Here is a 16,996-nt window from a genome sequence, read left to right as displayed (position 1 = left end):
CTCTATCTCTGTCAAATAAATAAAATCTTTAAAAAAAAAAAAAAAATCTCTGAATGCAAGAGGTTTCTAAATTTCTAACACAAGCTAATGTGTATTTTCTATGTATTTAGCTTAATATAGTAGTTCTTTCCAGGGTCTTTTTCCTTAGTAGCTGAGCAAATCAGGTATAACATAACATTCTCTTGAAAAAAGTATTAACAAAAATAATATAAATATTTTAAATTGAAAAAAAATGATACTTGCTAAGTATTGATAAAGATTGAAAGCCAAATTTTTAACATGACTCATATACTGAACTGCCATTTACAATCTAAGGCCACCTATTTCAATTCTGTATGTATAAAAAAGCAGGAAGCAGATTTCTGTTTGTACACAGCACACTAAAAAATACAATTTGAAGAATGATCTATCAAACATTGCCCAAATTTTTGTGTATTAGAATAAAAACACGGTCAGCTTCTGCAGCAAATTTGTATTATAATTTTTTTTCAGTTAATTACAGATTCACAAGCAGTAACAAAGTTGAAAGATGACATATGCTCTTCACCCTGTTTCTCCAATGCTTATACATTAGGTAACTACAGGACAGTATCAAAACTAGGAAATTGACGTTGGTACAATGTATATACATAAGATTCTGTGCCATTTTATTATATATATATATATATATATATATATATATATATATATATATATATATATATATATATATATATATATATATATAATCTCCATGTAACCACCACTGCCATCAGGATACATAACTATTCTATCTCCACAAAGATCTTCTAATGTCTATATTTCAGTTGAATGAAGAGTAGAAACCTTACTTTAAGTCCTTTTATCCTCTCCTATTTGGAATATAATTGTCTTAAAAACTTCTTCTACATACATACATACATACATACTTTATGTACATGTATATATTAAAGTCCACATCAGACACCGTTATACTATTTGCATTGAACATCAAATATAATTTAGAAAACTTAGGAAAAGGAAAGTTTATTGTATTACTTGATTTTTTTGCTTTTATTCTTTTCAAGCATTTGTCCTTATGACATCCTTTACTTCTGTGACATTTGCTTAATACTTTTAGAAAAGGGGCTATTTTTAGGGATATATACACTACTCCCACATAAAGCTAACGCAAGAAATCAGCTATTATGTTGGTGTTTCCCAATATGCCCATTTCTGCTTAAGGGAAAAGATTAAGGATCTCCTTTCAGTAGTAGAACTGGAGTTGAGAACAGTTTAATCTGTGTGTTATTTTGTGAAAGGTCCTCAGATTAAATAACGAATTTTTTTTTTCCTTACAAGAAAGGTAATTTTGAATAGTTCTTACATTTGCATATTCAAAAATAAAAACGCATTGTGAGGTAAACATTAAATCCTCCCTTCTACCTTGTCCATATCCAGCTAGATCTAATGCTCTACACTTTAAGTGCTTTACTGTTTACTTTTATTTATTACCTTTATTACTAATATCATTTTACATTTTATGGAAGTGCAGATTTAGATTTTTTTTCACCATTTACACATTCTTCATCCTTTCCTTCTTGGACACATATCATGTATCTTAATAAGTTCTTTATAGATAATTTTTAATGGTATCTTCTATATTTCTAAGACAAACACTTCTGCAAGAAATAATGTTGCATGTGTGTTAGCTTACATAAGAGATCTAGCTTATGGGATGTATTTCTGGTATCTAACAGTCAGGTAAAATCAAGGGGCATGTACCATTTTTATATTCTCATTAATCCATGAGGCCAACCTTTCCACACAACCCTGAAAACTACATTTGTTGTAGACCTTTTCAACTAAGAATATATTTATATATATATGTGTATATATATATATATATATATATATATTTATATATATAATACAAGAATATATTTTTTAATATAATTTTCAGTCTGTTTTTTTTTGAAGGCTCTTTGTAGTTTTGATTTGAATTTCACTTTGTAGAAGTGAGATCATATATTCATATATGCTACAACTACTTTTCACCTAGTTTGGTAGTTGTGTTATGACATTGTCTATAGGATTTTTATTTTCCTTTGGGAATTCTCATTTTTCTTGTAGTTGAATTTCTCAATTTTGGGTTTTCAACTTTTGGTAATTGTTAAAATAATTTCCAAAACTTCATTTCTTATTATTCTCCATAACCGTTATCACTTTCTAATACATGATTAACATTACAATTATTTATTGTATGCATTCTACTTATCCCATAAAATCCTAAATGTCATGACCACAGAGATTTTATTGAACTGCTATATTTTTTGCACTTAGAATACTGCTTGGCATAGAGTGATCTATGAATATTTGTTGAATGAATGAATGTAGGTCATCTACTTTAGAATTTTGTAAAGGATAACTCAAATAATGGTGTACAGATTGTATTAGAGTTGGAAGGCCAATTGAGTACTATTGTCCTTTGTCCATTGAAAAATAACTGAGGAAAAAATTCTAATTAAAGATCAGTGATTAGGAGCTAAGTAGTAAGAGTATGTCATAGCCATGAACTGTGTGTCGTAGAAGAAAATAGTCCTTGTTTATTCTTTGAAAGATGATCAAATGGCTGATTTCTTTAAGTTATATAACACACACACACACACACACGGTTTTTTTTCTATGCTTTCTAAAAAGTAGCTACTTAATTTACCTGTGGAAACCATATAAAGGTATTTTCTTTCAATGCCTCTACCCATACAATTTAACCCTATTTTAAATGTTGAAAACTATAACACTTCAAGGGCATTTTCGAGACTACTGAATTAAGAAGAAAACAGACCTCATTAAAAATTTCCAAAAGAGAATACAGATCAAAAAGGAACTGCCAAAGAATAAGTTGGCAAATTGGCAAATTGGCTTTCCCTGAAAGGATAGAATTTAAAAGTATTTGGAAAGAAACAAACTAGGGTGTAGATGTGGGGAAAGGCTGGAAAGTGAAGCTAAAAGACCTAAAGATTGTGTCTGGTTTTGGGTGGGAAGGAGCTGTTAATGGTAATTTGGGGGTTTTTCTTTGCAATGTGGATTAGAAAAACACGGAAGAAAGATGGTGTCAAAAATGTGAAGGCAAGCTCTTTGCCATTATAGATATGGTGTTAAGAGATGATTAACTGGCAGACAAGTTTTGTTACCTTTAAGCAATTTGTGTTACTGAGATGGAAATTTAGAGAATGTGTTTGAATCTCTCATGGGTGAAGGACATGTGTAGCCACACTGAGAGAGGGAATTGCCAAAGAAGTGACTGTAGCAAAATTAAGAGGTAAGATGCTATGAGTTGAATTGTGTCCCAGCAGAATTCAAGTATCAAAGTCCTACCCCCACCCCCCACAGCCCCTCACACCTCAGGGCATGACCTTATTTGGACACGGGGTCATTGCAGATACAGTTAAGATGAACTCCTACTGGAGAAAGGTGGGCCCCTCATCTAATGTGTCTGGTGTGCTTATAAAATATTTGGATACATGAATACACCTGCACCGAGGGAAGAGGATACAAATAGCTAGGGAAAAGATGGCATCTATAAGGCAAGGAGAGAGGCCGTGAAGAGGCCGCTCCGTCAGCCTTCGGAAGGAACAAATCCTGCTGACGCTGATTGTGGATTTCTAGCCTCCAAAGCTGAGAAAGCAAATTTCTTTTCCCCGAAGCCACTCAACTGGTAGTACTTTATTATGGCCTTTTAATTTACACAGCAAAATTGTTACTGTAAAGTTTTAAAGAATGGAGTTTTCACTCAGGAATAAATATTACTTTATCTGGCATAGGTTTCCAAAAACTATTCTGATTCTTAACAGAGGTCTATTTTTTCTGGGCTATTTTTTTTTTTCTTTTTATGCAGACTGGCAGATTTCTTTTTTCCGAGGAATATTTAAGTAAAAGCCCTAATTTTAAAGCCACTTGCAAAGAGCGGTTTCTTTTTATCAGTTTCTAGTGATTCCTAACGATCATGGCAATTAGTGCACAGGCGAGGCAACAGGTTTATGACATGTAAGTTACAGAGTTTCCTTGACTTTGATATCTACAATTCTTTGACGTTAATGCTGTTTGAACTCTAAATAAAACAATTTCTCTCCAGTTTCTACAAGCTACAGAAGATTTGCGGAACAGGGCTCATTTTACTATTCCAAGGACATTTCAAATAGAATACAACTAACCCACCTGATGACCTTCAGAGAAGCAGGTTAATCGGTTTGATCTATTTCCTTTAATTCTTTTCTCTACTGAAGTATTACGTGTTTGTTTCTGAATTTGCAACCAAAGAAGTAGCAGAGTTCACTAATAGGATAAGCAAAAGGCTAAAGCACAGTGGGAATGCACTCGGTTGTCAAGGGATAGCACTCTTTTTTCCCCTCTTTATTATACAGTGTCATTCTGGGCATTGTTACACTTGGGTTTATAACAAACTGGCTCAGTACTTTAAAAAACTGAATTTCCAAATAAATGACTGAAGTACTATTCCATATTAAATATCTCTAAGTCCTTCTACATTTACATATTAAAAGATAGTTGTCCCAGCCTGCTTTGTCCTTGGCTCTGCTTTATGGAAAATAAGGTATGTGATGTATAAAACAGGTTTTAGCCAACATCGTTCTTACTGATCATTTTAAGATAAAATTTAGTGGTGAGGAATCTTAAAGTTATCTTCCATTTTAGTTGTAACTTTATACTTGGCCATAGGTATTGTTCACTTTATACCTATCTATTCACCTGTACAATTATATAGAAATAGATTTCTTAGCAGATATAATTTAAAGTATTTAATACTTTTATCTTAATGATTGAGCTAGAAAATTATACTAGAAACTGGGTTCTAACAGAATTAGTATTATCTAGATGAGAAAGTCACTACTATAATAGCTAATTTGTAAGTGTTTTACATGTGCCAAATAATTTAATTATGACTACAACTCTCTGACAAGAAATACTGTTAGTGGTGCACCTGGGTAGCTCAGTTGGCTAAGGGGCCGACTCTGGGTTTTGGCTTAGGTCATGATCTCAGGGTCCTGGGTTGGATTCCATACTCAGTGGAGAGTCCACTTGAGGATTCTCTCTCTCACTCTGCCGCTCCCCCTGCTCCTGTGCTTTTGCTTGTTTTCTCTCTCTCTTTCTCTCGCTTTCTCACAAAACAAAAGAAAACTTAAAAAATACTGTATTTACTTTTTCCAGATGTAGAAATTGAAGCATGGCCAGGTGAGTTGAGTGCTAATAATTAAAATAAAATGTGATATGTATAGGGGTAAGTAAGTAGTATTATTTATTTATGCTGGGGACAGAAATCAGTTTGGATTAAGAAGGTAGAAAATGAATTCATAGAGTTGGAAATGTTTGAGCTAAGTTTTGACATAAAAGTAGGAATTTTGGAGGGGAGAAAAATTTGCCAGAGGGGGGAAAAAAATATAAGATGACCAAGAATAGCTCATCTGTTCTGTTCATGTCAGGACTTTTTCAGTGGAAAAGAGCAAAAATTTACTAAAGCTGGATCAAGAAATAAGGGAAAGCTTGTTTTTAAAAGGCACAAAAATCTCAGTGAAATAGTATCCAGGAAGTGTGATTAATCAAGGCAGTCTGTCCATATTTCCCTGTCTGCCTCTGTCTGAGTGTCCTCAATGACAAACTTCTGAGCCTGCATCACTTTCTGTTTCTGTCTTCTGACTGGCTTTCTACTCTGTTATTTTCTCTGTATACACATAGCTGATGGCTTTCTGGCCTCAATCTACATGACTTTGTAGCTGAGTTCTCCATGGATTACTATATTTATTCCTCAATGTACAAATTGTAAGTTGTCAGAGAAATCTGATTGGCCTAGGCCATCTTTTCATGCCACAGTACACAAGTTACTCTAGTACATTCCACTATAACCAGAAACTGAGCTGGGTATGACCCATTCTACTGTCAAGTCTATAAACAAACATTCATTAACTAAGTCTACTGGGTACTACTATAGGATAGTAATTGGCTCAGTGTGGCAGGTATAAATGTTTTGGTATTTGGCAGTAAAGTAGGGTAATGAAGGGCTTTCTTTTTCATGCTACTGACCTTGATCTTTGATCTGTAGCAGTGGAAAAGGTATAATTTAAGAATTGTAAGTTTCATAATTGTTCTAGTCCTTTAGAAATAACAATTCTGGATAGGTGAAGAATAAGCAAAAGTCAAGATAGATAACAGGGGACAATTGGGGTGATCCAGGCTAGAAAAATAACCCAAAATGACAGGCACCAATCCTTAACATTGATGACAATTTAAAATGTTCACAGGATGTCTTTCAATTCTGAAATGTTACAGAGGAGGGAGTGTTTGTTCTTTTACTATTTGGAAGAATGAGTTGAGGGGTGAAAAAAAAAAAAAAAAAAAGAGGAAACAAGGATGTAAACCAGAACCCAGAAATTGGTGAACAGAAAAACCAAGGGAAAAAAAGGATTATTACACGATTTTTGTATCAACTATATTATTTTTTCAAATAGGAGATAGAAGGTACTCCTATCTTTTTAAAAAATAATGGCATGTTTTAGCCTACAAGAAACAAAAGCATTTTCAGACAAGAACAGATGTAAGGAATTTAGAAGGAAGACAGAAGTATGAGTTGGTAGTCCTCTGTGCATGGGAAGATATCTATAGGGTGAAACTAAATTCAGGAATAAGCTAACACTGGAAAAACGGTTCTTAGCTGTTAAAATTATCCATGATGGAGGCATTAAAGAAAAAAATGTAACAGACTAACAGTAACAACAATAATAAAAGACAACCACCTATTAAGCACTACCATATATCACACTAAGTACTCTATTCAGGTTATTAAACCTAATCTTCACAACACTTCCAAGATGCATATACTATAATCACTTTATAGAGAAGAACATTAAGGCATCAAATAAGTTAATACTCAAGTTATCATTTCAGTAAGAGGAGTAGAAATCCTTAAACCTGTGGTCTTCATGTTGCATTATAATCCCTCCCTGGAGTACTGTTGAGAGTAGACAAGCACCATGAGAAAATGGGATCATGTAATACTTAAGTTTATAATACTTAAAGTGAGAGGCTGTTAGATATAGGCAGACATAGCTCCATAATTTAGGGACTAAGAAACCACATTCAAGATTGCATAGTTTTAGACTTCTGAAAACAATTTTTTTTTTTTTGAGAATGAGGATTTCTAAAAATTGGAAATACTTCAGTTTCATTACAAATCACCAAATAAAGAAGTAAAATGTAAGATATCAACTAAAGAAATCGAATATGTGAGGATTTTAAAGGAGCACAGATTTTACAAGATTGCATCAATGTTGGAACAAATGTCTTAGATAGAATATAGATGTACAAGTGACATTTATAGTGTCAGGAATACTAAATGATAGACGGTGCCAAAAGCCTGTGAAAATGATTTTTAAAAAGGATTTGTGTGTTTAACTATGGGAAGACTTAAGACAGGCAGAGACCTCTGTCACTTTGAAGGTCTAATATTAACAAAATAATAAATGGAATAATACCATTAAACAGGAAGTTAATCTCTAAATGTGTTTAAGAGAAAATAGGCTTAAGAAAGAATGACACCCAGGGCATAAGGACCACATAGCTGTTTTAATGAGTTCAGGTTTTTATTCCAATTATTGGAGGAAGTTTAAGATGATAGGCTTACACAACAACTAATTGTTAAGAACTATGGAGGAAGGGGCGCCTGGGTGGCACAGCGGTTAAGCGTCTGCCTTCGGCTCAGGGCGTGATCCCGGTGTTCTGGGATCGAGCCCCACATCAGGCTCTTCCACTATGAGCCTGCTTCTTCCTCTCCCACTCCCTCTGCTTGTGTTCCCTCTCTCGCTGGCTGCCTCTATCTCTGTCGAATAAATAAAATCTTAAAAAAACAAAACAAAACAAAAAACAAAACAAAAACAAAAAAAGAACTATGGAGGAAAGAAGAGTACTTTTTGTTGTTTTTCTTTTTCAGAAAGAAAGGAACATTCTATAAGCTATTAATGGTAAACCTAATTAAACTCTGAGGTTTTTCCAGCAGGTGGTTTATAAACATTTATAAAAGAAAACGATGCTTACTAAAAGTCGCCACAGGACTACCAACAAATTTCAACAGAAGTCACATTTATTAAAATTTTCAATATGCTTTAACAGGTTATGGCTGTTTCTTTCTACTACACTTTTTTTCCATTTCTTTTCTTATAAAAGAACCCTTATTTTCTTTTGTGGAACCATCCCCTCTACTCTTGGTTCTTGGTGTTGATCAGTCATGGGCGAGGTTTTGCCAAAGAATTCCATCTCTCAGGCAAGCCGATTGAATCAGCTAGACAACAGGCAAAGTCCTGGAATATTTCTGCAACCATTTGGAAGAAGGAAAGCCCCTTCCTCTGGCACTAAATTAGAGGACTATGAGTTTGTGTTTTTTTAGTGGCCATTTTGTATCATAAGGGAATCTTAACTGAGAATGTCACCAACAAAAGAGAATTTCTAGGCTAAGAGAGACAGAACTCTAGCAGCAAGGTTTGGTTATTTGGAATTTTCAGGTAAACGAAACACTGCTTTTTCTTATGCCACTTTGAGTTAGTTGGAACTTAAGAGTTTTAATTCTGAAATTGATCCCTGGAAGTAGAGTATTAAAATTGGGGCACTTAGACTGTGGGCTAAGTTTATTGTTGAAGAACACAGAACAAGGATTCTCCCAAACCTTAGTTGAGAAATGAGTGATAACTGTTATAAAGTGGAAAAATTACTTAAACTGCCGTGCAGTTTCACTTGGTTCTCAGATTTAGTTCTCTGAGGCTAGGGCTTTTGGAAATTCTGTAGAGAAATGGCAGTATTTTAGAATGTGTCAACTGTTTTATTTTGTTTTGTTTTTTGTTTTGTTTTTTTGGCTTTCAGTAAGTTCCTCCAAGAAAGAGACTAGTTTCTTCTAAACGGCCTCTCTAAAAACAGAAAAAATAAATACAACCCAAGGAAGAAAAGCTCTTGGTGCCTGCAGCTAATGACACTGGGTGGCCGAGAATCTGATATTCCTCAGTTTGACAGGACTGTAAATCTTAATACCCTGCCCCAAGCTAGAGTTCATGGTAGAAAACACAGCAAAGGAAGTAAGAAGCAAAAGAGAGAGAGTATTAAAACCCTGGTGAAAACACTGTCCTCCCCCATGTAGCTAAGTTTTTCAATTTCTGTCTGACAAGTATAAAAATAACTCCCCTTGTGGAGTACAATCCAGTGGGAAACAACCTTAAAGTAAGAACTGTATTAGTTCCATTGTTGCAGAACAGTGGCCAAGATGGAAGCCGTCATACCCAGTGCTAGGGAGATGGCAGGGCACCAAAGCCTCTTGTAAAAAGGAAGGAATTCCCAATGAATGGTCTAGGTTCTAGAATTGTGACTGGACTAAATCTCTAATTTTGGTTATTAGTCCATGAAGCTTTACATTTATGGTCTAACCATAGGTTTCTGAACCATAAAGAACTTTGCCTAGTGAAGACCAAGAGGCATGTGTATTACTCAGAAATCCTGTGCTCTGCAGCCATTTAACTGTGAGTGAATCTTGGCTTTGTGTCCTTAATGACTTAAGAGAAATTTTATTGGATGAATCAAAGACTCAAATTCTCTGTCCTGAAGGAAAGTTGTTATAGAAATTTCTCTCTGTAACCATTGTCTTCCAGGCCTACGGAGTCTTTTCTCTAAGCACAGGCCTGATTTGTGTTTACTGCCCTAAGTGGCCGAGAAACAACTGTAATTTAGGATTTAGAATTATTCATGGAGTTGGAAAAAAAAAAAAAAAACACTTCTTAACGTAGAAGACTAAATGCAAGTAAAATATACATGTTTAGCATTATATTTCATAGGGAGTAAAGGTACTGTGTGAAACAATATGATTGGTCCCTGATTCTTTGTCTCAAACATTTTGGTCTTGATACCTTTAAATAATCACATTTTAATTTCCTCCAGAGATGAAAGGCTGTACTATTTGGAAATCCCAGATCCTACCACTAAAGATTACCCAAATCAAAGAGAAAGTTAATACTTAGATTCTAAGTATCTAAGATAGCAGAACTAGGATTCAAAAAGCACCATATATTTTTTTCTTGTCCATGTATAATTTTCAAAAATTTAAAACATTTCCTTAGGGGTATAAAATAAAGTATTGAAATTAGTCAACTAATTATTGAAGGAACCAGTAAAACAGTAAATCAGGCCCAAATGAGAATTAGTAAAGTAAGGATTATATAGTCTTCCCAAAAAGGCATTGAAAAACTGAAATTGCTAGGTTAGATTCACAAATGGTTCATACAAGTTAATAGAACAATAATCTTTGGTATTATCCTTGATGCTGTACAGAACTGTGCAAATTAACATGTGAACTTGCAGAACCTGTACCTTCGCATTATAGAAAACAACAAAGATAAACACAAGCACATTTCCCTTGATCGAAGGCCAACAAATTATGCATGTTACCCAATCTGCTGTTTTCATTAAGTTTTAATGGAGCACAGCCACATCCATCAATTTATGCCCTGTTTGTGGCTGAGTTTAGTTGTGATATAGACTGTCTGATCTGCAAAACCTAAAATACGCTAAGAAAAAGTTTGCCTATCCTTGCCTTAGATATTTAAATGATATTTAAATAACTTTTACTAACAGTACTCTCTCATTTTGATAATAAATTTCTAAGCAGTCTTGATGACGAAATGTTGTTGTTCTTATGTGTAGGTCTGCTTATTAGCAGGTTTAGCAATAGTTGCTAACTGACCATATAGGCCTCTTTAAGTATATAGTGTCAAAGTAACTAAGTTTGGTTTGCAGAGAATCCGTAAAGATAAACTTCTATTATTCATTCACGAACTTAAATACTCTGTAAAGGACTTCTAAGCAATTATTAAGTTAATATTTGCCAAAGCTATATTAATTTTAATGAAGAAATAGTGAAATGGTAAGTCTGGTTCAAAGAAGGAGAAAAGTAATTATGGACATTAAAATATTGAGGTAAATTGATAAATCTAGATCTGGTTAATGTTTTACAAGTCAGTCATACTACAAACTCTGAAGTCGTCATTCTTATATGACAAAAATCTAAATTAACGTAATTTCACAGTGTCTGGGCTCCAGTTGTACAATAAATAGCTAAGTGAAGTGCTTGTAAATAGTACCAAGGTTTCTGAGGTAGAAAATGATGGTGAGACAGATGATTATATAAAGTGGTCAGGAAAAACCTTTCTGAAGGAGTAACCTATGGATAAGAAAGACTAAAATGAAGATAAGGAAAAAGCATTCAAGATAGAGCAACACGTGCAGTGCATGAGAAGGGAAAGCATTTGGCATAGGCAAGAAATGAACAAAGTGTGATTTTATTTTATTTCTATTTTTTTTAACAAAGTGATATTTTTAGATGGCATAAAATTGGATTAAAAAACTCTCAATATATAGGATATGGAAGGTTCTTTTTTATCGGAATCTTACATAGAAAAGATAGAATTTTGGTAGATCATAAATTCAGTACTATTTAGTTGTGTGGCAAAGCTGCCAAGCAAACTAAGGTAATGAGGCTATATTTAAAAATGGAAAAGAATAAAAACTAAAAAATGCATTTTTTTAATGAAGAAATCACCAAATTATGGGAATTGAGCTAATTGACAAACTGCAGAAGAGTGGAATGTAAAATGCGAAGGAGACATTAATAGAAAACATACTAGAAACACCAAAAGGAATTGTAAATATATAGAAAGAAAACATAGTAGAGATGGAATAGTTATCATTGGGAGAAGCTACTGCTGTGTAGGAGTATAATTAGATTGATTTTTGTTTAGCTTCAAAATGTGGAATTAAGCCTGGTGAATGGAGGTTATAGGGAAGCTAATTGCCAGAATGAGTGCCATTAAAAAATAAAAATTCTATCTTGTGTTGTAGCAAGTTGCAAATTGCTCATTACCAGAAGTTTTCAAATTGAGGTTGAACAATAGTGTTTCTTTTCTTGGGGAAGAATTTAAGGATAATGCCCGTTTCTGAGTTGGTCAGGTCATGTATTTAGGTTTATAAATTGCTTTAACTTAATTTCTCTTCTATTTTTGAACCTGAGGCCTCCTCCCTCTTTTACTTGTTAACAGACTGCTGTGTGGTGTTGCTAGCAATGCACCATTATGCATATATTTTTTCTTTACTTCAATGTAGAAAGTAAAGAACAATTGCATTTTTCCAATGGTTATCTAATATAGAATAAGAAAGGATCTTAAAATTCATTTTTAATAGACCTCAGTTTTTTGAGCAGTTTTAGTTTCAAAGCAAAACTGAGTAGGAGGTACTTTTCATGAGCCCCCTGCCTCCCACTTATGCATAGTCTCCCCCATTACCAACATTCCCCAACTTAGTGATACATTTGTTACAGTTGATGGATTGAAACATCATTATTACACAGTCTGTAATTTATATTAGGGATCACTCTTGGTGTTGTACATTCCTGCTGGGAACGGCCAGCAATCCCTGTACCAGCGGATGAAAGATTACTCCAAACTTTGCTGTGAAAGAGAGGAGAAGGCAAGGGTGTCAACGCTCAGAGGCGAAGATCCTTTGCTCTTTGCTCCTGCTTTTATTGGTCCTTTAGGATAATCACAAATCCTTATCACTGTTTCTCAAGCACGTGATGTGTGACAAAGGGTCTTACTGAAACTGGGAGGGTCTGTTTATGGGAAAGATATGATATGCTAATCTGCGTGTTCTATGACTGCTGCTAAACGTAGCCTAAGGGACAATGCCTACATCTCTTAGATCACAGGGCGGCTGTTCCGGCTGAGAAAGTTTTGGAAGGCAACTCCCTGCGGCATTCCAACCGCAGAGTGGTAGTGCAGGCCAGGCCTCCACATTCCAAAGGCCTACGCCCTTCTCGGAAACCTTCCATCACCCCCAGCGGCCTCTGTTACATTTTAGCGAGCCAGGTATTAAGGCTGATCTCATGCTCTACATTAACCCCAACACATTCCATGGGTTTGGACAAATGTATATAACACCTATTCACACCATAATATCACACGGAGTAATTTCAATGCCCTAAAAATCCTCTGCTTGACTAATTGATTCCTTCCTCCCTCCTAATCTCTGGAAACTACTGATCTTTTTACTGTCTACATAGTTTTGCTTTTTCCAGAATGTCGTACAGTTAGAATCATACAGCGTGTAGCCTTTTCTGATTGGCTTCTTTCAATTAATAATATGTGTTTTAAGCTTTCTCCATGTCTTTCAGTGGATTGGTAGCTCATTTTTTAGGGCTGAATAATATTCCATTATCCAGATTACCAAAGTTCATTTATTCATGCACCTACTGAAGGGCATTTTGGTTGCTTCCACACATTGGCAGTTATGAATAAGGCTGCTGTAAACATCTGTGTGCAGTTTTTTGTGGGAATGTAAGTTGGCGACTCTTCTGGTAAATCGCGAACAACCCAACTGTTAGATCCTAAGATAAGAGTAAGTTTGCAAGTAACAGCCAAATTGTCTTCCAAAGTGTCTACCATTTTTTTCATTCCCACTGGCAATGTAAGAGAATTTATGTTGCCCCACAAACTTGCCAGCATTCGGTGTTATCAGTGTTCTGGATTTTGGTCATCGTAATAGGTATATGGTGGTATCTTTGTTTTAATTTGCATTACCTGATGACACGACATAGAGCATCTTTTTGTGCACATATTTGCCATCTTTATATCTCCCTTGATGAGGTGTCTGTAAAGGTCTTCAGCTAATTTAATTGTGTAATTTTCCTTTTAAATAAAACTGAAGGTGTATAATGCAATGTGTTGATATACATACACAAAGTGAAATGAGTACTATAGTCAAGCTAATATATTGGTTTCCTCACATAGTTACTTTTTTGAAGAGCGTCTGAAATCATCTAATGTTCAGTATACAATTCAGTATTATTAACTATAGTTATCATCCTGTGCACTAGATCTCTATATCTTATTTGTCGTACATAATAGCAACTTCGCACCTTTTGACCAACATGTCCTTGTTCCCCCACCTCCCTATCCCTACTAATCAGTGTTTTACTTTGGTTCTATGAATTCGAGTTTGTCAGATTCTGGATTATAGGTGAATTCATGTGGTATTTTTCTTAATGTGTCTGCCTTATTTCACTTAGAAAAATGTTCTCCAGGTTCATACATGTTATTGTCAATGACAAGATCATTTTCACTTTTAAGGCTGAATATCCCAGTGCTTGTATATGTGTGTATGATTACAATTTCTTTATCCATTCATCCATCAGCAGACACTTAAATTGTTTATGTCTTGGTCATTGTGAATAATGCTGCAGTGAACATTATTGGGTTGTTTGTTTCTCAGGGATAAGTTTTGAGAGTTCTTTGCATATTTTGGATTAGAGTGCTTTATCAATTTTTTTTGAATATTTTCTTCCAGTCTGTAACTTTGCTTTTAATTCTCTTTTGTCTTTTACAGAAGAGTTTTTAATTTTAATGAAGTCCAGTGTATCAGTTGTTTCTTTTCTGGATCATATCCTTTTGTGTTGTATCTAAAAATACCTAAATTCATTTAGGTTTCCTCCGATGTTATCTTCTAACAGTTTTATAGTTTCACATGTTATATTTAGGTCTGTGATCCATTTTGAGTTAGTTTTAGTGAAGAGTGTAAGATCTGTTTCTAGATTCATTTAAATCCCACTTGGTCATGGTATATAATTCTTCATACATTGTTGGATTGGATTTGCTAATATTTTGTTGGGAAACTTGTATCTGTGTTCATGAGAGATAGTGGTCTGTAGTTTTCTTGTAATATGTTTGTCTGGTTTTGGTGTCACAATAATTCTGGCTCATAAAATGAGTTAGGAAATATTTTTTTCTTCTATCTTTCTGGAAGAAATTGTAGAGAATTGGCATAATTTCTTCCTTAAATGTCTGGTAGAATTCACCAGTGAACTCATCTGGGTCTGGTGCTTTCTACTTTAGAAGTTTACTTACTATTTATTCAATTTGTTAAATAGATTAGAAAGAGCTTGTGAAAGGTTTGTTCAGGCCTATTCAGATTGCCTGTTTCTTCTTGTGTGAATTTTGACTAATCGTGTCTTTCAAGGAATTGATCCATTTCATCCAAGTTATTAAATTTATGGGCATAGAATTCACAGTGTTTCTTTATTATCCTTTTAATGTCCATGGGATCTGTAATGATGTCTCTTCTTTCATTACTGATATTAGTAATTTGTGTATTATCTGTTTTTCTTTGTTACCCTGGCTAGAGGCTTACAGATTTTACTGATTTTTTTCAAAGAACCAGCTTTTGGTTTTGTTTATTTGTCTCTGTTGATTTCCTGTGTTCACTTTCATTGATTTGTGTTCTAAGTTTGCCTAATGTTTATTCTTTCAGAAAGCATTTATTGCATTTTGGCATATGCTTGAGAATCTTTCAAGCTCCTGGAAATGAGTAATGAAACAACAGACAAAATTCCACACCAAAATGGCGTGTAAAATGGTCCTGTGACAAAAATGAGCATGACAGAATGTAGATCTTATTGATGATATAAAGAATAGTAGTTTTTAGTCTGAGTGTTGATTTTTTAAATAGACTTAAATTTATTGATTGAAATGAAGAGGGAAAAGTAAATTTGTGGAGGTCCTTTATGAAGTCATTCAGTAGTCCAGATGAGATTTGAATTAGGTCTCTTGGTTTAGATTTGTGATGGTAAAATCGGAGAAGTGAAATGAGTTAGGAGAGGGATTTATTGGTACAATTAAGAGGTTTTTATGAGGTATTGAGTTACATGTACATGAAGACCAAGTATGTTGTATCAAGTATGATACAGATGTTATTTTCTAGCTTGTGGAATAGATGTGTAGTATTGAGAAACAGGAATTTTTCACTCATACTAAATAGTATTTAAAATAATACAAGTGCTCCAAGTAAGCTGCCCTTTTTGGTATTAGCTTCCCCCACCTCCCACACACTTTTGTTTTTGTTTTTGTTTTTTTAACCGAATATAACCTGTCATTTGCCAGCTCAAAAATGAGTTGGAATGTCTTATTTTAGGAATTATTATGAAGGCTTCCTGCAAAGTAAAGCCTTAGTATCTCTGTATATGTTAGGACATATTTGTAGAGCAAAGTATATCAAATATATACTTTATGATGGCACTAAAGCATTAATAAATTCTATATCCTTCTAAAAATTTAGCACTATTATCATAAGAATAATAACTCTTTTACCTTCTTATGTTTTACTATTTCATAATATTGAGCAACATCTTAATTTCAAGATGATTAATACATTTAGTAATATAACTTGAATCTTTCTATATTTGCTCTGTTAAGTAAACATCCTGTACAACACCTATTACCTATATATTTTTTAAAACAGAGTATACTTTTTAACCTACACATAAAATAGATGACATTATCTATTCAAACTATCTAATAATATATATATTAGTGACTTATATTAGTCTCTTTTTGCCAGCATACCTTAGCTTACTGTAAATCAAATGTATATGTCCTATACTTTTATATAGCAGTCTTCAGTCTTTAAAATATATCAAACTGAAAGTTACCATAAAGACTTTACTTAAGGAATCAATTTCTAGTCTGATATTTAAAGCTCAACTCATTTGGTGGTCAACTTTTTCTATCTGCTAACATGATCAAAATAAAAATTAAAACATTAAAATATACATCAAAAACTTTCTACAAGTGTTTTTAGCATTTCCACAACAGTATATGGAAAAAGCAAGATTTATATTACAAAGAGAATATTATGCTCATTTTGACAGTACAAATACTGTAATTGGAATGATACAGAGATTGGCATGGCCCCAGTGCAAAGATGACCTGCAAATTTGCGAAGTGTTCCATATTTAAAAAAAATTAAAATATTTTCTGCACCTCTAAATGTTTTGAAACCATTATGCCATGAGAAAAATCAATTCAGATAAAAACTGATTTTATGATCAACTCCTAAGGGATATTTTTTATTAGTTCAATGTATCCATTGAATAATAACAAAAAAACCTCTG

At 33.8% G+C, this 16,996-nt stretch overlaps 1 long non-coding RNA gene and 1 other non-coding gene across 4 annotated transcripts in view; both read left to right on the top strand.

Moving 5' to 3' along the window:
• The window catches only part of LOC148107128 (uncharacterized), a 258,097-nt gene that overhangs the window by 26,379 nt on the left and 214,722 nt on the right, over window positions 1-16,996 (top strand). The window lies entirely within an intron of this gene.
• LOC123794300 (U6 spliceosomal RNA) lies at window positions 16,738-16,841 on the top strand. Its single transcript, XR_006780177.2, has one exon. It is a non-coding gene; the product is annotated as a U6 spliceosomal RNA (small nuclear RNA).

Source organism: Ursus americanus, chromosome 35 (genome assembly GCF_024610735.1).
Source record: "Ursus americanus isolate L20-20 chromosome 35, mUrsAme1.1.p, whole genome shotgun sequence".
NCBI lineage: Eukaryota > Metazoa > Chordata > Mammalia > Carnivora > Ursidae > Ursus > Ursus americanus.
This window is presented reverse-complemented; position numbering and strand designations above follow the sequence as displayed.